General features: G+C 47.1%; 1 protein-coding gene across 1 annotated transcript in view; it reads left to right on the top strand.

Moving 5' to 3' along the window:
• Positions 1-512: 512 nt before the first annotated feature.
• Positions 513-27362, top strand: part of HTR1F (5-hydroxytryptamine receptor 1F) — a 146141-nt gene continuing 119291 nt past the window's right edge. The window contains exon 1 of the mRNA XM_064152282.1: positions 513-1317. The gene's annotated coding sequence lies outside the window, so the exon portion shown is untranslated. The remainder of the gene's footprint in view (positions 1318-27362) is intronic.

Below are 27362 nucleotides of genomic sequence, written 5' to 3'. Positions count from 1 at the left end.
TGGGCTAGGGCTGGGTGATGAGCAGAGATCTCTTCCAACCTGGTTGATTCTATCATTCTATGATTCTTTGATATGCATCAGATAAATGAATCGCACACAGTATGTAAAGAGGAGCTCAAAGCACTGCTTGCAAATAGGTCCTCTGTATTGTACTCAACCTCCTTGGCCGATGGGCTAGAAGCAGCCCCTGAGACATGTTGAAGCCCAGTGATGAGCATAAGAACAGGGAGGGAGAAGGCTGCAGAGCCCGGGGCTCACACCAGAGATGGCAGGCCCAGCCATGCCAAAGCACACCACTGAGGCATCACTTCAAAATCTGCTGGCCCAAACGCTGCTCCTTTCCCTTTGCAGACCTGAGCACGTACTGTCTGCATTTGCACCATGGCATGCACAGCCTGGCACTTTCTCTTCCCAGCCCAGCCGTAACGTTTTGGAGGAGGCTAACAGTCTCACCCCTGAACAGGCCCTTCTGGGCATCCAAAATCCCACAGAAGCCGGGTGTTGGAAACACATTTCCCCCTTCTTCCCCCGCCGAGACAGAGGCTGCCAAAATGACGCCTCAGCAGCAGGCTTTCCGCACAATTTAGGATACAGCCTGTCTCGTCCCTCCCCTCCACCGGGGACCCGCACGGCTCCTCCCAGCCCGCACGCTGCCGGGGGAGCCGGGAAGGTGTCAGCAGCGCAGGGCAGCCCCCGCAAGGGACCCCCCGCTGCTCCCTGCGCGGCCAGGCTGGGCGGGCATCCCTCTCCATGGCACATCGCACCGGAGCGGGGGGGTCACGCCCGCCTGGCCGGCGCATCCCCGCGGCAACCCGGGAGCCGTGGGCAGCGCGGAAGGAGCATCTTCGCCTCGGCCACCGCCGCGCCGCATCCCGCCGCCCTCCCCAGCCCCTCCCCGGCGGCTCCCGCGACGCGCGCAAGTTGCGAGGCGGCGGAGAGGCGCGGAGAGGCGCGGAGAGGCGCGGAGAGGCGCGGAGAAACGCGGAGAGGCGCGGAGAGGCGCGGGCCGCCTCACCCGCAGCCCCGGGGGCGGAGGACCGGTCGGGGCGGCGCCGGAGTTTGGCCGGGCGGCTGCTGCCTCCTCCCTTCTTCCTCCTTCCTTCCTTCTTTCCTTCCCCCGGTTGCGTTTCCTTCTCGTTTTCCCTTCTTGGCGGGGGGAGCGGTGGCAGCGGAGGGAAGCGCTTTGCTCTCCGCGCCCCGGGACCGGCGCCTGCCGCGATGCGGATGCGTGTGGACAAGTCCTCGTGAAAACAGCTCCCGACGTTACCCCAAAAACACCCAAACCCAAACAAACCGCCCACTTGGATAATTAAAACGGTAAATCTAGCTAACTTTTCGTTGTCTTGCTTGCTGTGTGCTTATCTCTGTAGATATTTATGGCTTCTCTGGCTTCTATTCCTTTCGGGTTTGTTGATTAGCTTCTCTTGCACTGCTGGAGAACTTGGAATATTTGGGTTTGCAACAGAGTAGGACTCTCTTTCAGCTTCATCCTGAACTTGGACTGAGGAATGACAACGTTCCTAGTTCATACCAGCACGCAGATATGTTTACTTGTTTGATCAACCTGAATGTGGCTGAGATTTCGTGTGGCAGCATCCCCTGGAGTTTGTTATTCCTTAGTTTAATTTTTGCCAGTGCTATCTAATACAGCATGGATGTGTTCATGCTACACACATGCAATCTTGTACCCGGGCTGATTCTGTATGCTTGCATTCACAGCTGAGAATCCAAGCAGGTTTGGAATCTCTTTAGTTTGTGATGTTAACGTGTGAACTTGCCTCCTGTTTTCATCCTCTTTCAACTCGAGCTTCCTACCAAGGCAAGGTCTCCCTAACCTAATGAAGTGGTATTTCTCAGCCTTGTAATTATTTCGTTTCCACTTGTGTGATGGAGACATGTTCCAGTTTGCACAATTTGTACAGCTTCTTCATCCAGTAGGCTTTTGTTTGGGAGGTTATAAATACTACACAGTTGCTGTATTGGTTGGATGCTTTGTAAGACTGGGAAAGCCCTGCACACTGGGAGAAACAGCTTTAGGAGATTATATGACTTTGCTTTACTAGATATTATCATTTCATGGACGTTTATGCTTTCTGCTATTAGCCATTCCTCCTGTAGTGTTGACCCAGCTGGGAGAAAGAGCTTTAGGAGATTACATGGCTTTGTTTTACTAGATATTATCATTTCGTGGACATTTATGCTTTCTGCTATTAGCCATTCCTCTTGTAGTGTTGACCCAGCTGGGAGAAACAGCTTATATGGCTTTGCTTTACTAGATATCATCATTTCACAGACATTTATGCTTTCTGCTATTAGCCATTCCTCCTGTAGCATCGACCCAGCAGACTTTTTTGAGGAGAAGAAAAATGAGAGGTTAGTTCAAAAAGAAACAAAAAGTTTATCCTTGTAAATTAAGAGAAAATCAGAGTTGCATAGTTGGTAAAAAAAAAAAAAGGACTGACCTGAGCTTTGCTGTAAAATCTGAGCTAAACTTCCACGTTTTCCAGGAAAACAAATTAGCTTAGTAAAGACTCTGGTACTCTTTGTTAACTTTGTTTCTTTCCTTCCTAACAAGCATTGATCCACCTACCTGTACCTATGTGTGCATACACAGTGCACAGCCCCACATAACAACCTGGTAGTGGCCAAGTGCAGCACTTGTGATTGTGGTTTGTGAGCCACAGAGGACTACAAACAGTGCAAGGGAAAGGAAAAACGATGTGAGATTTGCACTTACTTTTGGGCACATATATTAAAAGCCTTAGTTTGGAGACTGGTCTCTGTAGCTGAAGAGAGATGGGACCCCACATGCCTGTCAAAGTGCCTAGCATCGGCTTCTGCTCTAAACTGCTCCTTGTTGTGATTATGCCTCTATTTGCATTATCTTCCAAACACTTCTATTCTGTCACTCTTTAGCTTGTTGCTGTTGAGAATGGGATACAATATGCATGTGCTGGTCATTGCTAGTCTGCTAAATCTTAAAATCTGTTGGCCCAAGAGACCAGTATTTTGCTTAGAGGCTGAAAATAATCTTTGTTCATGAAGACACAAAGCCGTGTGTGCTGACACCAGCGTGGCCTGTCTGGATGTGTTCCTCTGTTGTCTGTGCTAGATTGTGTGGTCCTGCTCTGACAGGGGAGGTTGGACTTGATAATCTCCTTGAGTCCCTTCCAACCCCTAGCATCCTGTGAGCCTGTGACATTGCACACTCACTTTCTCCAGTGTTGCATTGAACAGGAAAATGGCAATAGGGGATGTTCTTTCTTCTGCACCTAGGACATGAATGTTAAGTGACTGGTCAGCAGCATTGCTCTAACCATTAGTGAGGCTGGGGAACATTACTGTCTGAACACCGCAGTAGGTACCGCAGTGACCTTTGCATTGGGTTGTTTTTAGGCACTGTAAGAACAGTAATCTTGCTACTGCTGCCTCTTGACAGTTGCCCTTCGTTAACAGCAAGCACGACGGTGCTGTCTTTCTTTGGTATGCTTTCTGCCAAGCCCAGATTTCTGCCAAGCCTGGCATAAATACCTGGAAATGTCCTCATTTTGATTGTGGAGATTGAAGTGCTTGAGAGTGCCAAAAGGGTTAAAAAGAAAAATGAAGGCTGTGTTAAAATATAAATATCAATACTAAAATTCCTCTCTAAGTCAGTCAGAAATTCTACTTTCTTCAGAAGAGAGTAATAAAGCCTTTGCCTGTTGTTTGCTGTTTGTTTTGGTGGGGGATTTTTGCTGTTGGTTTGGTTTGGTTTAATTATTTCCCCTCCCCCCCCCCCCCCCCCCCCCCCCCAAAAAAAAATTTTTTACTCTACAGGTCTTAATCTCTTCAGTAAAACCCAAAAAGAAAAGCTTTCCTTGCATATTTCCTGGAAGAATTCCTCCTCCTTCCATGCTTTCCTGCTGTGAGCTCCAAATTACCTGTGGTTTTTTTTCACCCAGACAGCCAAGGAAAGGGCTAACAGAGCATACTGTTATTACAGGCAAAATGCATTCACTGCTTGTAGAGTATGAATTTCCCATACTAAGATTCCTCTTGAGCTGAGGTTACAGGCAAAAAAGGGCTCATGCTGCACATGACATCTCTCAGGTGCTCACGGCATTTTGTGCTAAGTCCACACCTGAGGATGACAAAACCCCTATATTAATGTTTAAGAGGGCACAAGTGATTAAAATCCCAATCTCTTTAAGAACTTACTGATTCACAGCTGTTAGAAATTACAACTGAAGACATGAGATGAGAAAGAGCAATACCTTTTTACCCCAATTTCATTTAGGAATTGGAAACAGCCATATATATATTGCCAGATTCAGTGGCTTGCCTCTAGTATTAGTTCTTCAGTCAGAAATGGGAGGAAAATGCACAGCTTCAGAATAAAAGAGAAATTTACTGTAAGAAAACTTCAGTATTTGAAATCAGTTTTTTATGCCTTTGTCTTTTTAAATGACTAATCTCCACCTGTGGGTGTCCATATAACCTATGAGATAACTTCAGAAAATGCTGGGGGCAATTTGTACTATAGGATCTTAAGTAATTAACATTAAGTACCCAATATAATGCATAGATATATATATGATCTGTTCATAGAAACATAGAATCAACTAGGCTGGAACAGACCTCCAAGATCATCCAGTCCAACCTATCATGATAGAAACATAGAATCAACCAGGTTGGAATAGACCTCCAAGATCATCCAGTCCAACCTATTATAGAATCATAGAATTAACCAGGTTGGAACAGACCTCCAAGATTATTCAGTCCAACCTATCATCATAGAATTAACCAGGTTGGAGCAGACCTCCAAGATCATTCAGTCCAACCTATCATCATAGAATTAACCAGGTTGGAGCAGACCTCCAAGATCATTCAGTCCAACCTATCATCATAGAATTAACCAGGTTGGAGCAGACCTCCAAGATCATTCAGTCCAACCTATCATCATGGAATCATAGACTCAACCAGGTTGGAAGAGACTTCCAAGATCATCCAGTCCAACCTATCATGATAGAATCAACCAGCTTGGAAGAGATCTCCAAGATCATCCAATCCAACCTATCATGATAGAATCATAGAATCAACCAGCTTGGAAGAGACCTCCAGTCCATCCTAGCACCCAGCCCTATCCAGTCAACCAGACCATGGCACTAAGTGCCTCATCCAGTCTTGTCTTGTATGTCCCTGCTTCTCTTACCCTTGACAGGAGCTCCAGTTGCTGTAGCCCATAGCACAGGATAGAATCATAGAATCAACCATTTTGGAAGAGACCTCCAAGCTCATCCAGTCCAACCTAGCACCCAACCCTAGCCAATGAACCAGACCATGGCACTAAGTGCTTTATCCAGTCTTTTCTTGAACACCTCTCAGACAAAGACTCCACCACATCCCTGTGCTGCCCATTGCATCTCTTCTTCTTCTTTTCTGCCTTTTCTTGTTCTATTTTTTTTTGTACATGACATTCTTGCCTGCAGGGTTTCTCTCTAATTTATGATAACAAACAAAGGTTACAAACTCTGTATTTCAAGCTTCAACTGTTATGACATTTTTATGCAGCTGCTCATTTACCTTGTCGAAGCAGTTAGCAAGAAGGATCAGTCAATGTGATCAATTATTCTGCAGCTATTCTGTGAAGGACTGATTTTATCTGAAGTATGCCCCCAGTTTCATAGTTTTTTCAAACCAATTATGTGTATCTGAAACAATGTGGCCCTCTACTACTACATTATGCTTGCAACTGCATTGAAGTTGGACAAGTCCTATGAGGACAGACTGAAAGAGTTGGGGTTGTTCAGTCTGGAGCAGAGGAGGCTTCCAGGTGACCTTCTTGTGGCCTTCCAGGATCTGAAGGGGGCTACCAAAAAGCTGGGGAGGGACTTTTCAGGATATCAGGGAGTGTCAGGACTGGGGAGATTAGAGCAAAGCTGGAGGTGGGGAGAGTGAGGCTGGAGGTGAGGAGGAAGTTGTTGAACATGAGAGTGGTGAGAGGCTGGAATGGGTTGCCCAGGGAGGTGGTTGAGGCCCCATGGCTGGAGGTGTTTGAGGCCAGGCTGGCTGAGGCTGCGTGCAGCATGCTCTAGGGTAGGGTGTCCCTGGGCATGACAGAGGGGTTGGAACTAGCTGATCCTTCTGGTCTCTTCCAACCCTGACTGATTCTATGATTCTAAGTTTCAAGGCAATACAATGCTGTTATTTGATGCCCTTGGTGAGAAAGTTGCACAGTTGCTGCTGGCAGAGGAGAAAGCCTTTCAGTGTACACACTTTACATTTTGGTTAAAAACAGGGCACACCACAGAAAATTCTGGCAATCTGTGTTATATGTATTGAATACCATGTGTTAATTTCCTGGTGTTTCATCTTGCAAATTACTGATGGACTACAAGAAAACAGTTGGTGGTCATTTCCAACTGTCCTCAGCTCTCCCACAGTTCACAGAATCATAGAAGTGGCAGTTCCTTGGGGAAGAAAAGAACATGCAAGTGCAGCAAACTATGCAGCCCTGGAACATCCTAGGAACTGACTTTGGCTGATCTGGGCCTTTGTTGATACTGAAAAGCAGGAAGATTTGATGGCAAAAACAGAGTGGCTGGAGAGTAGCCAGGAAGACAGGGACCTGGGAGTACTGGTAGATAGTAGCTGAAGATGAGGCAGCAGTGTGCCCAGTTGGCCAAGAGAGCCAATGGCATCCTGGGCTGGCTCAGGAGCAGTGTGGGCAGCAGGACAAGGGAGGTTCTTCTGCCCCTGTGCTCAGCACTGCTCAGGCCACACCTTGAGTGCTTTGTCCAGTTCTGGGCCCCTCAATTCAGGAGAGATGTTGAGGTGCTGGAAGGTGTCCAGAGAAGGGCAACGAAGCTGGTGAGGGGCCTGGAACACAAACCCTATGAGGAGAGGCTGAGGGAGCTGGGGGTGTGCAGCCTGCAGCAGAGGAGGCTCAGGGCAGAGCTCATTGCTGTCTGCAGCTGCCTGCAGGGAGGCTGTAGCCAGGTGGGGTTGGTCTCTTCTGCCAGGCAAGCAGCAACAGAACAAGGGGATACAGTCTGAAGCTGTGCCAGGGTGGGAGATCTAGGATGTTGTGAGGAAGTTGTTGTCAGAGAGAGTGATTGGCATTGGAATGGGCTGCCCAGGGAGGTGGTGGAGTCACTGTCCCTGGGGGTGTTCAAGAAAAGCCTGGATGAGGCACTTAGTGCCATGGTCTGGTTGACTGGACAGGGCTGGGTGCTAGCTTGGCCTGGATGACCTTGGAGGTCTCTTCCAACCTGGCTGATTCTATGATTCTATGATTTAAAACCACCAAAACAACAACAACAACAAAAGCCAAACAAATTTTAAAAAAACCCACCCCAACCAAACAAAAAATGAGCAAGTCAAATTTGCAACCACAGCAAGTTATGTCTTAGGTGCCAAATGGTTCAAAAGCTATTCTCAGCCCAAGGGAAAATACTGGATTTCATAGATAGGTTATTGGCAGGACTACCACAATGAGCTGCAAAGAGAAGCATCCACAATGAGTTGCAACAAGAAGCATCCACAATGAGTTACAAAGAGAAGCAATGATGATATTCTCATACTGTGTTCAGCTCTGGAGCCCCCAAAACAAGATATGGATTTGCTGGGAAGAGTGCAGAAGAGAGCCATGGTGATGATCAGAGGGCTGAAGCACCTTATCTATGGAGAGAGACTGAGAGAGTTGGGGCTGCTCCACCTGGAGAAGACTCTGGGGAGTTTACATAGCAGCTTTCCAGTATTTGAAGGAGACCTACAGGATAGCTGGAGAGGGATATTTTACAAGGGCTTGTAGTGGTAGGACGAGAGACGATAGTTTTAGCTAGAGCAAGATACATTTAGATTGCACATCAGGAAGAAGCAATGAGAGTGGCATGAAAGTGAAACAGGTTGCCCAGGGAAATTGTGGATGCATCATGCCTAGAAGTGTTGAAGACCAAGTTGGATGAGACTTTGAGTACTTGGTCTAGTGGGAGGTGTCCCTGCCCATGGCAGAGGGAGTGAAACTAGATGATCTTTAAGGTTCCTTCCAGCACAAACCATGATATGATTCTGTGAAATGAAAACAGCCCACACCAGGGAAAGTTTTAAGCTGGATATTAGGAAATGATTTGTCACTGAAAGAGTTATCAAACATTGGAATAGTCTGCCCAGGCTGGTGGTGGAGTCACTATCCATAGAGGTGTTTCAATGGTGTATGGACCAGTGCTTAGGGATGTGGTTTAGTGTTGAGCTTGCAGTGCTGTGTTAAGGACTGGATGATCTTCCAACCAAATATATTCTGTGATTCTGTGATCTAGCTGTACCCAGGTGGGGTTGGTCTCTTCTTCCAGACAACCAGCAACAGAACAAGGGGACACAGTCTCAAGTTGTGGCAGGGGAGGTCTAGGCTGGATGTCAGGAGGAAGCTGTTGGCAGAGAGAGTGATTGGCATTGGAATGGGCTGCCCAGGGAGGTGGTGGAGTTGCCGTCCCTGGAGGTGTTGAAACAAAGACTGGATGAGGCACTTAGTGCCATGGTCTGGTTGATTGGCTAGGGCTGGGTGCTAGCTTGGCCTGGCTGAGCTTGGAGGTCTCTTCCAACCTGGTAAGATTCTGTGATTCTTCTGTACATAAATACATGTGTATGCTTAAATAAGTATGTATGCAGGCACACTTAATTCAGTGCAGCCCCCCTATAAAACAAATATGAGTGAACAAAACGTTACAGTGACCTGCTGGAAAGACAGGGCAGGACAACAGAAATGAAAACTGAAAGAGTCACAAGAAGGTCTGAGCCGTTGTGTAAATTTCGGACAGACTAGGCTAGAAGGACTGGAACTGCCTTCCCTAACCCAGAAAAGCTCCTGCTTTGTGCAGTAGGGAGAGGTGATTAGAATCTGATCCACCTTTTACATTAACACAAAACCAGGAATTCCTCCAAAGGGCACTATGTACCTAGTGAGGTATGGTTGCATTTGGCAGCTTCTCCTGACTAGAGGAGAACTTCTGAACTCTGCTGCTATGAGTCATAATCCAAAATGCAACAATTTTAGAAACTTCTGACCTTCAAAATTGAATTTATGAACATTTAATTACTACACCTGTCACTGGATAGTCAAGGCTGCAAGAAGAGTTAAGAACAAATAAGAGTTAAGAACAAATAACAGTCAAGAGCACATAACAGTCATGCTCCTCTTCCTCCTTTTATACAATAATGGAATAAAAAGTTTATTTTAGTCAAGTATCATTCTTTTTTCCCAGAGTAGCACTTTCTTCCTAAATCTATCTGTAGTTGGTTTTTACAACAGCTGAATGAGGAGAGCAGAACAGCTGGCTTGGGTTTTCCCATGGATGGGAATGCAAAATGTTCTCAGTTTATTGCTTCCTACTTCTGACACAGGATGCAATGCTCAGTGAATCATTCGTAAGGTCAGCACCATAGAGTGGCTTCAGCATCACTTTGCATCTCTCCCCTCCCTCTTTCAGTCTCATCATCTATCTTGCCTCACAGCAGCTAGACTTCAGGCAAATCACGTCCTTTCATCCTCATCTGTCTGAGTTTCCTGGTCTTTTGACCTCCTGGATTGTTACTGATTGCACTCAGGTGAATGTGCTGCCACTGCCCTGTCTGAAGAACTTCCTGCGTGAGCAGTGGGCTGTGGTTTTAGCCCGAGTCCAGAAGCCAGCGTGCACAACGCTAGCTGAAGGATCACTGCAGTATGTGAAAACCAAGCCTTTTCCACTTGTAAGTCTAGATGGTTTCTTTGTAGCATAACCACATTTGTCAGTTGCTGAATGCATAGCATTGGGCCATAATTGCATCTTCTGCTGAAGAAGAGTGATCCCTGGGAGGAAAGGAACATAGCAGCATAAATGCTGCTTATTTGATAGCATTACATTTATTCAGTTTATTTGTACTCGGGATAAGATTATCTATGAAATTCAATAGGGGAAAAAAAAAAGAGTAGCTATCAGTACTTGTTCTCTTATCCTTAGATTTGTGCTAGATTATGAAAGATCAGCATGGTTTGGACAAACTACTGCAGTGGGTGGTGATGTAGCCCACGGAGTACAAGTTTCCTAAGTCACTGCGATGACTGCAGTTCACTGAGTCACTGATGAGAAGGAGGTGCTCTGAAACCAAGAGAGAGACAACTGAAACACAGAGGTCTATTATCAAAATATTGTCTTCTGGAGAGATTTTAAGCTGTGGCTTACTAGTATCTCAACTGCTGGAGGATGTAGGCCAATCTGGATCACATCTGTATTGTTTGCAGGTGCAGCCCAGTTGTAGTGCTTCCTTCCAACTGCTTTTATAGTAAATCACAGAACAAACTTCTAACACCACCACATGCAAAGCAATAAATGTAGCTTGGGTGAAAATACAAGGAGGAATGTGTACCACTTTCTGGAAAATGTTGCTCAGAAATAGGTCTAATAACTCATTGTAACACCTGTCAAGTTTGGAGGCTTACACCGCTTGTGGCTGTCTAGGCAGCTCTCCTGGGCATCATCTAATGTTCTGATGAATAGTTTAGTACTTCATTATTCGTTAGCAGCTTAGCTGAGTGAGTAACTTGTACATTCACCAAGTGGTACAAGGTTGAGAGAGAGTGCAAACAAGTTGAAGAGTTGAGTTGTAAATTGTTTTCAAAACAGTAGATCAATAGAACAAGTAGCGAGAGTACTCTTGGACAGGAACAGCCAAGAGTGCAACTATAAGACCAAAAATGAGAGGCCAGGCAGAGATGTACAGCCCAATATATGCCAGCATTGTACTCTTGGACAGGAACAGCCAAGAGTGCAACTGTAAGACCAAAAATGAGAGACCAGGCAGAGATGTACAGCCCAATATATACCAGCATTGTACTCTTGGACAGGAACAGCCAAGAGTGCAACTATAAGACCAAAAATGAGAGACCAGGCAGAGATGTACAGCCCAATATATGCCAGCATTGTACTCTTGGACAGGAACAGCCAAGAGTGCAACTATAAGACCAAAAATGAGAGACCAGGCAGAGATGTACAGCCCAATATATACCAGCATTGTACTCTTGGACAGGAACAGCCAAGAGTGCAACTATAAGACCAAAAATGAGAGACCAGGCAGAGATGTACAGCCCAATATATGCCAGCATTGTACTCTTGGACAGGAACAGCCAAGAGTGTAACTATAAGACCAAAAATGAGAGGCCAGGCAGAGATGTACAGCCCAATATATGCCAGCATTGTACTCTTGGACAGGAACAGCCAAGAGTGCAACTATAAGACCAAAAATGAGAGACCAGGCAGAGATGTACAGCCCAATATATGCCAGCATTGTACTCTTGGACAGGAACAGCCAAGAGTGTAACTATAAGACCAAAAATGAGAGGCCAGGCAGAGATGTACAGCCCAATATATACCAGCATTGTACTCTTGGACAGGAACAGCCAAGAGTGCAACTATAAGACCAAAAATGAGAGACCAGGCAGAGATGTACAGCCCAATATATGCCAGCATTGTACTCTTGGACAGGAACAGCCAAGAGTGCAACTATAAGTCCAAAAATGAGAGACCAGGCAGAGATGTACAGCCCAATATATGCCAGTATTATCATAGAGCTGTTTTATGGTTAGATAGAATAATTCAGATTGGAAAAGACTTCTGGGATCATTAAGTCTGAGCATTGACCCTACCCTCAAAGTTCACCCCCAAACCATATCCCCAAGCACCACATCTAAACAACCTTTAAATGCATCCAGGGATGGTGACTCAACCCCCTCCCTGGGCAGCCCATTCCAATGTTTGACCACTCTTTCCATGAAAAATGGTGTCTGGTGTCCAGTCTAAACCTGTCCTGTTGCAGTTTGAGGCCATTACCTCTTGTTCTATCACTAAATACCTGTGAGAAGAGACCAGCATCAACCTCTCTACAACATACTTTCAAGTAGCTGTAGGTAGTGATGAAGTCTCCCCTTAGCCTTCTCCAAACTAAACAGTTCTTTCAGTCTCTCTTCACAAGATTTATTCTCCAGGCCCTTCCCCAGCTTTGCTGCCCTCCCCTGCACTTGCTCTGACACCTCAACAGCCCACTTGTATTGAGGTGCTCAAAACTGAACACAGTACTTGCGGTATGGCCTCACCAGTGCAGAGTATAGGGGGACAGTCACCTCCCTGCACCTGCTGGACACAACATTTCTAGTACAAGGCAGGATGCCACTGGCTTTCTTGGCCACCTAGGCACACTGTTTTCTCATACTCAGCTGCTTGTTGACAGGTGTATCCAATCTGGCCCCACAGACTTGTGTGCATCTATGACACATAGCAGGTCGCTGACCACTTCCTCTTTCACTGTGCCAACCTCATTCAGCATTCCCTCATTGTCTCCCAGCTCATGAGTCTGGCTGTCTAGAGAACAGCTAGTCCTGGTGCTAAAGACTGAGGCAAAGTAGACATTGAGCACCTCAGTCTTTTCCTCATCCTTAGTCGCTGTGTTTCCCTCTGCATCCAATAAAGGATGGAGATTTTTTCCTAGTCCTTCTTTTGTTGTTAATGAATTTACAGACACATTTTTTATTATCCTTAATGGCTGTAGCTAGTGTGAGCTCTGGCTGCACTTCAGCTCTTCAGATTTCCTCCCTGCATAGCTTCACTACATCTTTATACAACTTGTGATAGACCTGTCCCTTCTTCCGAAGGCCACAGAATATCCTTCTGTTCTTGGGGTCCAGCCAAAGGTCTCTGTTTAGCCAGGTCAGACTCCTTCCCCACAGATTTGGTTTTTGGCATGCAGGAATGCCCTGCTCCTATGTGTTTAAGACTTCCCTTTTGAAGCATGCTCAGTCTTCCTGGATTCATATATCCTTCAGAGCTTCAGGTGATATCATCAGCAGATCCTTCTTGAAAAACTGCTATGAGCCATCCACATCCTGGTGAGGGGCCTGGAGCACAGCCCTGTGAGGAGAGGCTGAGGGAGCTGGGGGTGTGCAGCCTGCAGCAGAAGAGGCTCAGGGCAGACCTCATTGCTGTCTGCAGCTGCCTGAAGGGAGGCTGTAGCCAGGTGGGGTTGGGCTCTGCTGCCAGGCAAGCAGCAACAGAAGAAGGGGACACAGTCTGAAGTTGTGCCAGGGGAGGTCTAGGCTGGATGTTGTTAGGAAGTTGTTGTCAGAGAGAGTGATTGGCATTGGAATGGGCTACCCAGGGAGGTGGTGGAGTCACTGTGCCTGGAGGTGTTCAAGAACAGACTGGATGAGGCACTTAGTGCCATGGTCTGGTTGATTGGATGGGTCTGGGTGCTAGGTTGGCCTGGATGATCTTGGAGTTCTCTTCCAACCTGGCTGATTCTATGATTCTATGTATCTGGGCATGCAGGGAACAGAGAGAGCAGGGTTACCCTGCAATGGGTGACATAATGAGAGACAAGGTGACCCCAGTGGGGGCACAGACAAGTGCAGGCAAGCACAGCAAAGTGCTGGTAATGGGACCCATCAACACTGAGGGCACCCATCCCCAGCACACTGAAAGGATGAACCAGGGTCAGGGGCAACCCAAGGCCACAGCCAGAAGCAAAAAAACATCACTGACATTATTTAATGGCACAGGAAGAAATCCAAATATACTGGACAAAACATTCAAATAATATAATTAACTGTTGGAGAAAATAGGGAACTCAAACTTTAGAAATCAAATAGCAGTTTGGTCTCTGTAAAAGATGCATTTAAGGTTGTTGATTTCTTTCCTAGGGAAATGACTTCCATTCAGCCCTCTCTAAAAGCTTGAATCTACATAAACAATCTTCTCTATGGGGCTTGCCCAGCATAATGGCATCATTACCATCGCTGGCACACAAACTATTTTTACATTAGGGTTATAAATTAAGCTCATTCTCACTCTGCATTTAACTGAAGGGCTTTATTTTTTTTTCCCCCTTCCAGCCAAGGCTTATTCTTCTTAAGGACTGTACTGCAGGTCTTATGAAAGTACCTTAAGACTGAGGAAGTGGCAAAAAGACAAAGACCGCGAGCAGCAAAAAGGGCCTCTGCTGCTTTGGAAAAGACAGAATGTGCATTTCTTTTCATCTAGACCAAAAGTCTTGGGTGATTGTGGAGGTTTGGGTTTGGCATTTGTGATGGTTTGGGTGTTCCCTGCCCCCCCACACTTTAGAAATCACCCAGACTAGACTCAGCAGCTCTGGAAATTGAATGAAGCTTATATTTACAGCTAGCACATTAGACAAGCAGATAGTTACAGTATAGACAGTTATAGACAGAAATAGACAAGGGAAAAGGTAATACAGAAACACAACAGCCCTCCCAGAAACCTGAGTCCCCAGGAGGAGCTCTCAACCACCCCTGCACCTTCCCCCTACCCCTCTCAACCTTACCCCAGTCCCAAGGAAGAATGGAGGTTCAGCTAGAGGTTAAGAAGCAAAATGGATTAGCCCAAAATGAAGGGTGAGGTTAGAGAGATGCAGCTCAGCCAGCAGCCCCAGCAAGAGTGATGGCAAGAGCGTTTTCTAATGGTTTTATTTCTTGTTCCTATACCTCTCAGCAAGGCTGTGAGCGAAGTAGACATCACCATTGTTTTCTTTTTTTACAGCCTGCAATCTAGTTCTTCTCACCAAAACATTCTGGCCTGCTTCAAACTAGCACAGCATTTGAGGGCGGTTTTGTACTCTTTTGATTACAATTTTCAGATGCTTATTGCTAGTCTAAATAACTATTTCCAAATAATAGTAAGGAGCTATGGATATGTCTATGCTGTTGCTTAGGAGGAAGTTCTTCACAGAGAGAGTGGTTTCCCATTAGAATGGGCTGCCCAGGGAGGTGGTGGAGGCACTGTCCCTGGAGGTCTTCAAGAAAAGATTGGATGAGGCACTTAGTGCCATGGTCTGGTTGACTGGATAGGGCTGGGGCATAGGTTGGACTAGATGATCTTGGAGGTCTCTTCCAACCTGGTTCATTCTATAATTCTATGATTTCCAGAGGTCCATTCTGCAGTTTTATGAAAGTAGAAAAGGTTCTCTTCAGTCCAGGGCAAACCATTTACCAGCAGGCAGATGACAAAATAAAACACCAAGACAGGCAGCCTAGAACAGCTCCATCAGCTTTTGGCACAGAAGTTAGTGGTGCTTTGAGCTATCTATAAAGATAAATTTGACATGAAAAAATATCTTTATTTGGGTACAGCTACTAAGGAAAGCTGAGTAAAGAAGGCTTAAGCGTGGAGTCTGCTTATGACTGTTTGCACTGTTAGCAAGTATGTCTCAGTGGTGAGCTATCCAGATGTGATGGCTTGGGTGTACCCTACCCCTCCCCCCCCCCCCCCCCCCCCCCCAGTTTAGAAATCATCCAGACTAGACTCAGCCGGTTCTGGGAATATAAATGAAGCTATTTATTTACAGCTAGCACAATAGAAAAGCAGATAGTTACAGTATATACAGTTATAGACAGAAATAGACAAGTAAAAGGTAATACAGAAACACAACAGCCCTCCCAGAAACCTGAGTCCCCAGGAGGGGCTCTCAACCACCCCTGCACCTTCCCCCTGCCCCTCTCAAGCTTACCCCAGTCCCAAGGAAGAATGGAGGTTCAGCCAGGGGGTTAAGAAGCAAAGGTGAGTGGAAGGTGAGGTTAGGGAGATGCAGCTCAGTCAGAAGCCCAGCCAGAAAGTGAGACAAAATGGCCAGAGTGTTATCTATTGTTTTCATTTCTTCTTCAGCAAGACTCTGAGGGCAGTAGACATCACCACTGTTTTCCTTTCACAGCCTATGATCTAGTTCTTCTCACCAAAACATTCTACCCTGTTTCAAACTGGCACACCAGACCCCCAAGAAACAACAAAGAATGTGAGCTTTCCAAATGCCTTCAGTTTTCTAGATGACTTGCCCTTTGGTGAAGCAGTTGCATGGTTTCTAGTGCACAGCAGTTTGAGGCATGTGCATATGATTTGTTGTTCACACTGGAACTCTCAATGCACCACAGCCACATATGTCAGCCAGGCATGTCATCTGCACTTAGGTGTGTGGTCTCTAATCAGCAGCAACAGCTCAGACTCTATGTCTTGCTTTTAAGATGCCCTATTAAGCTGTCTGTAGGTGCTGACCTATAACAGATAATGCCATCAGGAGAAACAAGCACTAAAATGGGAACTAGCTTTATTTGCTTTCATTAACATTCATCTGACACTCCAAAAACATGGCAGCTGGGTCGACACAATCACACACGGAGTGCAAGTTCTGCCATGATGGTATGCCTTAATTATCTCTTGCTACTGTAGTTACATTTCTTCTCTCAGTTCTTAGGTCACAAGCCAAGTCCCCTGTTCATTAGGCACATCACTGACCTAGTATTGAAACTGGCTGTCTTGGTAGTTTGTTAGACTAATTTTACTCACATCTTGTCAATCATATGGCTACACTTAAGAAATAAACAGATAATTTTTAGTCTTTTCAGTCACTGCAAACAACTAAAGCTCTCTGTCCTGTTCAATAGCTTTATTGATGATCTGGACCAGGGGACTGAGTCCAGCATCAGTAAGTTTGCAGATGACACCAAGCTAGGAGCAGGTGTGGAGCTGTTGGAGGGTAGGAGAGCCCTGCAGAGGGACCTGGCCAGGCTGGATGGGTGGGCAGAGGGCAATGGGATGAGACTGAACAAGGCCAAGTGCAAGGATCTACACTTTGGCCACAACAACCCCAAGCAGTGCTACAGGCTTGGGACAGAGTGGCTGAGAGCAGCCAGGCAGAGAGGGAGCTGGGGGTGCTGGTAGAGAGGAGCTGAAGATGAGGCAGCAGTGTGCCCAGGTGGGTATGAGAGCCAATGGCATCCTGGTCTGCAAGTTGTTGGCAGAGAGAGTGATTGGCATTGGAATGGGCTGCCCAGGGAGGTGGTGAAGTAGCTGTCCCTGGAGGCATTGAAGAAAAGCCTGGATGGGGCACATGGTCTGGTTGATTGTCTAGGGCTGGGTGCTAGGTTGGCCTGGATGATCTTGGAGGTCTCTTCCACCCTGTTTGATTCTATGATTCTCTAAAAGCAGCCATTTATTTCTGACTTCAGAAGTGTGTAAAGCCTGTCTGTCCCCAGTGCCAATGAACAAACATCCTGAATGTGGCAATGAGTTGAAAAGAGGATGAATGCGTCTTGCACTTTGTCAGGACTAAGTCATACAAAATTCTGCCATGAGCAGTACTTCTCAGTATTTAAACAGCTTCCTTCTTGGGTACTGGTGCGAGAAAGAGGAGAAGGAACAAGGAAAAGATTAGCTTGTGAAACCAAAGAGGAGGGGAAGATAAAAGAGTGGGAGAAGCCACTCCTGTTCCTTATCCACACCACTGACCTAGTACTGAAACTGGCTGTCTTGGCTGTTTGTTAGACTAACAGTATTCATTTCTTGTCATATCTGTGGCTACAGGTAAGAAATAAGCAGATAATTTTTAGTCTTTTCAGTCATTTCAAACTACTAAATCTCTTTCAAAGCAGCCATTCATTTCTGACTCCAAAAGTCTGTAAAGCTTGTCTATCATCAGTGCCAATGAACAAACATCCTGAATATGGCAGTGATTTGAAAAGAGGATGAATGTGTCTTGCATGTTTTCAGGACTCTGTAGCACAAAACTCTGCCATGAGCAGTACTTCTCTGCATTTAAACAGCTTCCTTCTTGGGTGCTGGCGGAAGGTAGAGGAGAAGGCACAAGGAAAAGACTAACTTGTGAAACCAAAGAGGAGGGGAAGAAAGAAGAGTGGAGCTGTCACTCACAAGAGCAGCCCTCAAACAACAGTGACTAAGTAAGAGGGTTTTGTTTAGGTGCAAAATGAATGTTGACACCTGGAAACTTGTTACGAAGTGGACTAGTTGAAATCTGAGTTTGGGGCAAAACACAATGGGGCTGATTTAAAAGTGATTAAATAATTTATTAATAGACACAAAATAATTCCCCCAAATTTATTCACAACTCTCCAGGCAAGCTCTTTGATGCGGTTAGCAGAACTATGCCACAGAATGTCTCTGTACAATGGAATTTTGAAAGGTTTCAGAAAGTGTCTTTGGTAGAGAGTCTGGCAGCTTCACTCCCCTCTTGTGAGGTTGTGCCAGTTTGAAGCTAGCTGGAATGTTTTGGTGAGAAGAACTAGATTAGAGGCAGCAAAAGGAAGACAGTGCTGATGTCTGTTTCCCTCACAGTCTCGCTGAGGTGTATGGGAACAAGAAATGAAAACATTAGCCAACACTCTCACCATTTTTTCTCTCACTCTCACTTGGGCTGCTGGCTGAGCAGCATCTTACTCTCTAACCTGACCCTCCATTTGGTCTAACCCACTTTGCTTCTTAACCTCTTGGCTGAACCTCCAGTCTTCCTTGGGACTGGGGTAAGGTTGAGAGGGGTAGGGGGAAGGTGCAGGGGTGGTTGGGAGCCCCTCCTGGGGACTCAGGTGTCTGGGAGGGCTGTTGTGTTTCTGTGTTACCTTTACCTTGTCTATTTCTGTCTATAACTGTCTATACTGTAACTATCTGCTTGTCTATTGTGCTAAGCTGTAAATATAAGCTTCATTCAATTTCCAGAGCTGCTGAGTCTAGTCTGGGTGATTCCCAAAGTGTGGGGGGGCAGGGAACACCCAAACTGTCACAGAGGTTGATTAAAAGCCTTTAGCAACTTGAATACAGAGTTAAGAATACTCACTAGTCCTGATGTCCCTGGCCCAAAACACAGGCAGGAAAATATTCAACAGAAGTCCTGTGGCAAATTCCACATGGGCTGCAAAGTGAAATCAGCTGCTGGCTGAGGCGGCTGAGGCGGCTGAGGTGGCTTGAGGTGGCTGAGGCAGCTTGAGGATACTGAGGCGGCTGAGGCAGGTTGAGGCGGCTGAGGTGGTTTGAGGCAGCTGAGGTGGTTTGAGGATACTGAGGTGGCTGAGGCGGTTTGAGGCGGCTGAGGTGGTTTGAGGATGCTGAGGCGGTTTGAGGCAGCTGAGGCGGCTGAGGCGGTTTGAGGCAGCTGAGGCAGCTTGAGGATACTGAGGCAGCTGAGGCAGCTGAGGCGGTTTGAGGCGGCTGAGGCGGTTTGAGGATGCTGAGGCGGTTTGAGGCAGCTGAGGCGGCTGAGGCGGTTTGAGGCGGCTGAGGCAGCTTGAGGATACTGAGGCGGCTGAGGTGGTTTGAGGCAGCTGAGGCGGTTTGAGGATACTGAGGCGGCTGAGGCAGTTTGAGGTGGCTGAGGCGGCTGAGGCGGTTTGAGGCAGCTGAGGCAGCTTGAGGATACTGAGGTGGCTGAGGTGGTTTGAGGCAGCTGAGGCAGCTGAGGCGGTTTGAGGCGGCTGAGGCGGTTTGAGGATACTGAGGCAGCTGAGGCAGTTTGAGGTGGCTGAGGCGGCTGAGGCGGTTTGAGGCAGCTGAGGCAGCTTGAGGATACTGAGGCGGCTGAGGCGGTTTGAGGCGGCTGAGGCGGTTTGAGGCAGCTGAGGCAGCTTGAGGATACTGAGGCGGCTGAGGCAGTTTGAGGCGGCTGAGGCGGTTTGAGGCAGCTGAGGCGGTTTGAGGCAGCTGAGGTGGCTGAGGCGGTTTGAGGCGGCTGAGGCAGCTTGAGGATACTGAGGCGGCTGAGGCGGCTTGAGGCAGCTGAGGCGGCTGAGGCGGCTGAGGTGATGGGCGGGCGAGCGGCAGGTGAGCAAGGAATGAACGAGCACGCAAGCTCCTTATTCACCTGTTCACCCCCATTTATAGGGTAATTGGTCTCACTGGCCACACAATCACCCAACCACCTCTGGCAATCACCCAAGTAGACACAAAAATGGCAGAACCCACAGGCTGTTGTCTTCCAAAACTGGGGGGTGCATTTGTCTTGCACGTGACAGGGACGTGGGCCCCATGAAACCCCTCTCAGGTAACCAGAGTAAACCAGACTAGGCTGCCTGGCTTTCTTTTGTCCTGTTTTCCTGCCTGGCTGCAACGTAGACAGGCAGATAAATAAGACAGGACAGGCACAAGCCCATTTTATGCCCTTTAGGACTGTTCACCACAAAACTGGAAAACGAACAACGTTAACTGAGGGACACCAAACCAAAGAGTTCACTACCAGATAGTTTTGAAAGCATAGTCTGCCTTCAGCATCAAAATCACAGTATCACAGTATCACAGTATCATCAGGGTTGGAAGAGACCTCACAGATCATCAAGTCCAACCCTTTACCACGGAGCTCAAGGCCAGACCATGGCACCAAGTGCCACGTCCAATCCTGCCTTGAACAGCCCCAGGGACGACGACTCCACCACCTCCCCGGGCAGCCCATTCCAGTGTCCAATGACTCTCTCAGGGAAGAACTTTCTCCTCACCTCCAGCCTAAATTTCCCCTGGCGTAGCCTGAGGCTGTGTCCTCTCGTTCTGGTGCTGGCCACCTGAGAGAAGAGAGCAACCTCCTCCTGGCCACAACCACCCCTCAGGTAGTTGTAGACAGCAATAAGGTCTCCCCTGAGCCTCCTCTTCTCCAGGCTAACCAATCCCAGCTCCCTCAGCCTCTCCTCATAGGGCTTGTGCTTGAGGTCTCTCACCAGCCTCGTTGCCCTTCTGTCCTTGTGCTCTGAATAGGTGATGGTGAAGATCTGCTGTAACCATACACCCAAGAAAATGATGCCATTTGCAGCAGTAAATTTGTTTGTGGATAGATTTTTCCCCAGAAACCCAACATTATGAAGCACAGAGGCTTTAATTTCTCTAGCAGTTTTGCTAAAGCAGTCAAGGAAGACAGCTGCAACAGGACCGCAGTATTTCTGTTTCCCTAGTAGTCCAGTAATGACACAGCACATTCTAGACTTAGCTTCTTGCTCTTTGGGAGCTGCTCATCTAGCAGCACTTTTAACCTTATCAAGAACCATGTTCTCTGGCTTCCCTGCTCCTCCTGCACTTTACAGGCTGTTGTCAAATAGGCTTGGAGCCACACCAGAGAAGCAGGAATGGCTCTCTAAGCAGCTTTTCACAGCAGTCTTGAGTGTATAGGTGACCTGGTGTCTTGGGTTCAAATGCAGGTTCCCAGAGACTCTAATAAATTTAATAAACCCAATGACAATTTATAGAATTTATAGAGTGCCCTCCCCTCTTCCCCCTCCTTCCCCCAAAAGACAGGGAGAGAGAGAAAGGTAGGGACACCCAAATAAATCAATCTCACTCGATTTGGAAGTTAAAAAGGAAAAGTTTAACAATAACTTAGAAAAGGTATTGGAGGTAGGGGAGTTTATAAAGGATAAGGAAGGGAAAACAGCAAAATACAAAAAGGGATGGATACAACCCGAGTAGTGTGATGGTGTCTCTGCCTCGTGGCTGCCACGGGGTGTGATGGTATGCAGTATGAGTGTGTGGGTCAAGAGGTAGCGAAGGAAAAAGAGGATGAGGAGCAGGAAGTGCTCCTCTTTTATACCACAGGAAGTGGGGGGAGTGGGCTAACCATCACCTGGAGTGTGGCCCACCCCTGGGGAGGGGCCAAGACCCCTAGGGTCAGGTTCAGGGTTACTCCCCCAGGAGTGTTAACCCTATACACCTGGTTCAAAGACCCTTTTTCTCTGTTTAAGATAAGGGCCAGAAATCATAGAATCTTAGAATCATAGAATCAACCAGGTTGGAAGAGACCTCCAGGATCATCCAGTCCAACCTAGCACCCAGTCCTATCCAGTCAACCAGACCATGGCACTAAGTGCCTCATCCAGTCTTGTCTTGAACACCTCCAGGGACTGTGACTCCACCACCTCCCTGGGCAGCCCATTCCAATGAGCTTTGGTTAGTAGCTGCAAGGGCAGAGTAGGAAAAAAACAGACACTTTGTGTCACTGATTGTGTAGGTGTCCGCACTACAACTGCTTTCCCCTTCACCAGAACAGGCAGAGCTGACCTCTGCTGGAACAAAAGTGTATAAAAAAAAAATATAATGAAGGGATTTTATTTGCACTTATATGAAAAAAAAAAACAAACCACATTCCTCTTTTCAATACCTGTTTGGAGACAATTCCATTGATTTTTTTTGCTTTCTCAAGACCTATTTGTGACTTCTAATTGATGTAACACACAAAGATGCTCAGAGGGCTGCAGCAACTCTGCTCTGAAGACAGGCTACAACAGTTAGGGCTCTGCAGCCTGGAGAAGAGAAGGCTTTGAGGAGACCTTAGAGTGGCCTTCCAGGATCTGAAGGGGACCTACAGGAAGGCTGGAGAGGGACTATTGACAAGGCCTTGTAATGAGAGGACAAGGGGGAATGGGTTTGAAGTGGCAGAGGAGAGATTGAAAGTAGATGTTAGGAAATGGTTCTTTGCAGTGAGGGTGATGAGACACTGGCACAGGTTGCCCAGGGAGGTTGTGGAGCACAGAATCACCCAAAGGTCACATTGAGTGCTTCTGTGCTCCACAACCTCCCTGGATGTGTTGAAGGCCAGGTTGGATGAGGCCTTGAGGAACATGTCCTAGTGGGAGGTTGGTTCTAGTGGTGGTGCACCCTTATGGCAAGGTGTTGGAAGTGGCTGATCCTTGAGGTCCCTTCCACACTAAACCATTCTATGATTCATTTTGTCAATTCAGAAAGACAGATTCCTGCATATGGTCAAAGCCAGGGACAGTACACTAGGACAATCAGTTTGTCTCTTGTGACCTCATTGCTGTCTACAACTACCTGAAGGGAGGCTGTAGCCAGGTGGGGTTGGGCTCTTCTGCCAGGCAAGCAGCAATAGAAAAAGAGGACACAGTCTCAAGTTGTGCCAGGGGAGGTCTAGGCCGGATGTGAGGAGGAAGTTGTTGGCAGAGAGAGTGATTGGCATTGGAATGGGCTGCCCAGGGAAGTGGTGGAGTCACCATCCCTGGAGGTATCACAGTATCACAATATCACCACGGTTGGAAGAGACCTCACAGATCATCAAGTCCAACCCTTTACCACAGAGCTCAAGGCCAGACCATGGCACCAAGTGCCACGTCCAATCCTGCCTTGAACAGCTCCAGGGACGGTGACTCCACCACCTCCCCGGGCAGCCCATTCCAGTGCCCAATGACTCTCTCAGGGAAGAACTTTCTCCTCACCTCCAGCCTAAATTTCCCCTGGCACAGCCTGAGGCTGTGTCCTCTTGTTCTGGTGCTGGCCACCTGAGAGAAGAGAGCAACCTCCTCCTGGCCACAACCACCCCTCAGGTAGTTGTAGACAGCAATGAGGTCTCCCCTGAGCCTCCTCTTCTCCAGGCTAAACAGTCAGTTCAAGAACAGACTGTATGAGGCACTTAGTGCCATGGTCTGGTTGGTTGGCCAGGGCTGGGTGCTAGGTTGACCCGGCTGAGCTTGGAGGTCTCTTCCAACTTGATTGGTTCTATGATTCTATGATTACATTGACTAACTTCTTAGTTGCAAAGCGAGGAGAAACTGGTGACCAGAGCCACTGCAATGCATGTATCTGCTGGTAACAGTCAAAGGGAAATTTTAGCAGTTTAGAAAATGCTCACCTCCATCAGAAAATTTGTAAGAAGAAGTTTTGTATGACATACCAGAGCAACAGATGTGGACTGAATTTATCTGGCAAAAAAAATTTGATTCAAATGGACTTAAAAACCAGAAAGATGAAAAGTCAAATAATTTTTCTGTGACCTTGTGATGGTTTGGGTGTTCTCACCCCCCACACACACACACTTTGGAAATCACCCAGCCTAGACTCAGCCAGCTCTGGAAATTGAATGAAGCTTATATTTACAGCTTAGCACAATAGACAAGCAGATAGTTACAGTATAGACAGTTATAGACAGAAATAGACAAGGTAAAAGGTAATACAGACACACAACAGCCCTCCCAGACACCTGAGTCCCTAGGAGGGGCTCTCAACTCCCCTTCCACCTTCCTTCTACCCCTCTCTACCTTACCCCAGATACTGCCTTGTGCCCAGGGAAGATTGGAGGGTCAGCCAGGGAGGTTAAGAAGCAGGTAGATTAGTCACACAGATGGCAGGTTAGGTTAGAGTGAGAAGTGCAACCACAAAACCCAGAGAGTGACTCTGTTATCTATATTTACATTCTTGTTCTTATACATCTCAGCAAGCCTGTGAGTGCAGCAGACATCACCAGTGTTTCCCTTTCACAGCCTGTCATCTAGTTCTTCTCACCAGAACATTCTAGCTAGCTTCACACTAGCACAGACCTGGGTACATCTGCCTGCTGAAGTCTAACTGTGGCTGCTCCCTCCCTGCTCCCTTAAGGTCAGGTTTGATGAGGCTTTGAGCAATCTGTTCAGGTGGGAGATGTCCCTGACTATGGCAATGGGTTGGAACTACTGTGGCCAGTTCTGGGCCCCTCAATTCAAGAAAGATGTTGAGGTGCTGGAACATGTCCAGAGAAGGGCAACAAAGCTGGTGAGGGGCCTGGAGCACAAACCCTATGAGGAGAGGTTGAGGGAGCTGGGCCTGTTTAGCCTGGAGAAGAGGAGGCTCAGGGGTGATCTTATTACTGTCTACAAGTACCTAAAGGGGCATTGTAGCCAGGTGGGGGGTGGCCTCTTCCCCCAGGTAACCAGCAATAGAACAAGGGGACACAGTCTCAAGTTGTGCCAGGGGAGGTATAGGCTGGATATTAGGAGGAAGTTCTTCACAGAGAGAGTGATTGGCATTGGAATGGGCTGCTCAGGGAGGTGGTGGAGGCACCGTCCCTGGGGGTCTTCAAGAAAAGCCTGGATGAGGCACTTAGTGCCATGGTCTGGTTGATTGGATAGGGCTGGGTGCTAGGTTGGTCTGGCTGAGCTTGGAGGTCTTTTCCAACCTGCTTGATTCTATGATTCTATGATTCTATGAACTGGTTGATCCCTGAGGTTCCTTCCAACCTAAACCATTCTATGATTCTATGATATTAGGAAGGTAACAGCAAATATTTTAATCATTTGGTGAAGTAATTAAAGAAATAAATAATAAAAGCAATAGAAAGAGTTGTTTGTCTAAGTGAAACAGAAAGCTTCTTGCTGTAATAATTACAAGCCCATAGCCCTCACGTTACCCATCTTCTGGAGCAACACCTGTCAACCCTATCTCCTTTCTTCAGACTCTGCTTCTCCTGCCTACAATGGCAACAAAGAATATCCTGGAAGAGTGAAGAGGCCCTGTGAACAGAACTGTTCTCAATGCATAGCCCCCAGGCAGGGAAGAGAGAGTAGATTTGACTGAGGGCAGAGTCTGGGGGAAGAACACCTTTATTCCTTTCTTTGAATCTTCATCTCCTTCTAGAGCATATCCTAAAATTGGATTAATTTTTACTTCTGTCTCTGTAGTGCAGGGAACTACAAGAATTCCTTCTTGCCTCTCTCATTTGGTGCCATTGAGACTGAGCAGGGCCATGCCTGGCTTTCAGGCATGAGCCTCATCTCCAGAATCTGCAGGGAAACAACTCATACATTGCAACAAACTGCCTTAGAGTCAATTCAATTTAGATCAAAGTGATGATAACGTGCTAAAGGAAAGAAATAAAGAGGTAATTCAGAACACATTTCTGCTTTCGGAAAGGTCATCCAGCTAGCTGCTTTTTTATGTTATTTTCATAGAATCAACCAGGCTGGAAGGAATCTACAAGCTCAGCCAGTCCAACCTAGCACCCAGCCCTAGACAATCAACCAGACCATGGCACTAAGTGTCCCACCCAGGCTTTGCTTGAACAGCTCCAGGGATGGTGACTTCACCACCTCCCTGGGCAGCCCATTCCAACGCCAATCACTCTCTCTGCCAACAACTTCCTCCTAACATCCAGCCTAGACCTCCCCTGGCACAGTTTGAGACTCTGTCCCCTTGCTCTGTTGCTGGGTGCCTGGCAGAAGAGACCAACCCCACCTGGCTACAGCCTCCCTTCAGGTAGCTGTAGACAGCAATGAGGTTACTCCTGAGCCTCCTCTTCTGCAGGCTGCACACCCCCAGCTCCCTCAGCCTCTCCTCACAGGGCTCTGCTCCAGGCCCCTCACCAGCTTTGTTGCCCTTCTCTGGGCACATTCCAGCACCTCAACATCTCTCTTGAATTGAGGAGCCCAGAACTGGACACAGCACTCAAGGGGTGGCCTGAGGAGTGCTGAGCACAGGGGCAGAATAACCTCCCTTGTCCTGCTGGCCACATCATTCCTGATCCAGCCCAGGATGCCCTTGGCTCTGCTGCCCACCTGGGCACTGCTGACTCATCTTCAGCTACTGTCTACCAGCACACCCAGGTCCCTTTCTGCCTGGCTGCTCTCCAGCCACTTTGTCCTCAGCCTGTAGTGCTGCTTGGGGTTGTTGTGGCCAAAGTGTACAAGTCTGCACTTGGCCTTGTTCAATCTCATCCCATTGGCCTCTGCCCACCCATCCAGCCTGTCAAGGATTCCATTCTATTCTATGCAACGCTCCATGCTAGCCTCTCTGAGTGAATTGCTGAGAAGTTCTTCCATAGCAAGAAGGCAGGAGCTGAGCTGGGTTCTGGACAGTGCCTGCTTTTCTGGTTCAGAGAAACAAAAGTCATTAATGAACTGAAAAAATTTCAGCAAGTCTGAATTAGGCATTCCAGTAAGAACAGTACTGAAAATGTAAATACACACATTAAACATGGTTTTAAAGAGGCTTGTAATCCAAAATGCAGCAGATTACACATGGACCATAAGAAAGAGTTTGAATAATTACAAGTGAGAGACCAGAGTAGAACTTACAATCATAGAATCATAGAATGGTTTAGGTTGGAAGGGACCTCAAGGACCATTCAGTTCCAACCCCTTGTCCCAGCAATGTGTCAGCAAGCTTTCACAGTTGGTTCTGAAGACCTGCACAGAACTTTCCCATCTTTCCTGCATGCAGCAATATCAACTGATCATCACTGAGATTTGACACTTCAGTTAGCAGGAATGGGATTCCTGATTGTTCCATTCACAGGTGGGTGATTATTCCATCCACTGTAGTGGGTTGGATTTGGACTCCAACAAATTGGAACTTATCCTCTGGATAAATGAAGAAGACAAATAAAGAGGTTAAAGAGGAATTTATCCAGAGAATAGTTTATCCAGAGGATAAATTCCAAACCAAACAAACTCAGAACCTGGGAGGAAAATGAACGTTATATTTACAAAGGGTGGACTATATAAAAGGATAAAATACAATAAATATACACAAAATACATTTACATATATATACAATTCAGAAATAAGGATCCCCCTGTATTGATCCCCTCCATGTGTAAGGGAAAAGAGAGCAAACAGGGAGAAAACCCTGCTACTACTTAGCCATAACAAGGCTCCCAGCCTACGCCAGTGAACTCATGTAAAAACAGCAGCCAGCAGCAGCCAGAGCAGAGCTGAGCAGAGGAAAGGAAGCAACAATAGTTTGTGCAGCTAATTATATCCTAATCCAGCATTCCAAAAGGAATGATACAGACCTATCTTTTGTTGTTCTTCTGTATCCAATCCCTTA

Source organism: Pogoniulus pusillus, chromosome 12, assembly GCF_015220805.1.
Source record: "Pogoniulus pusillus isolate bPogPus1 chromosome 12, bPogPus1.pri, whole genome shotgun sequence".
NCBI lineage: Eukaryota > Metazoa > Chordata > Aves > Piciformes > Lybiidae > Pogoniulus > Pogoniulus pusillus.
Note: the sequence above shows the minus strand (reverse complement) of the source record. Positions and strands in the feature narration are given on the sequence as shown.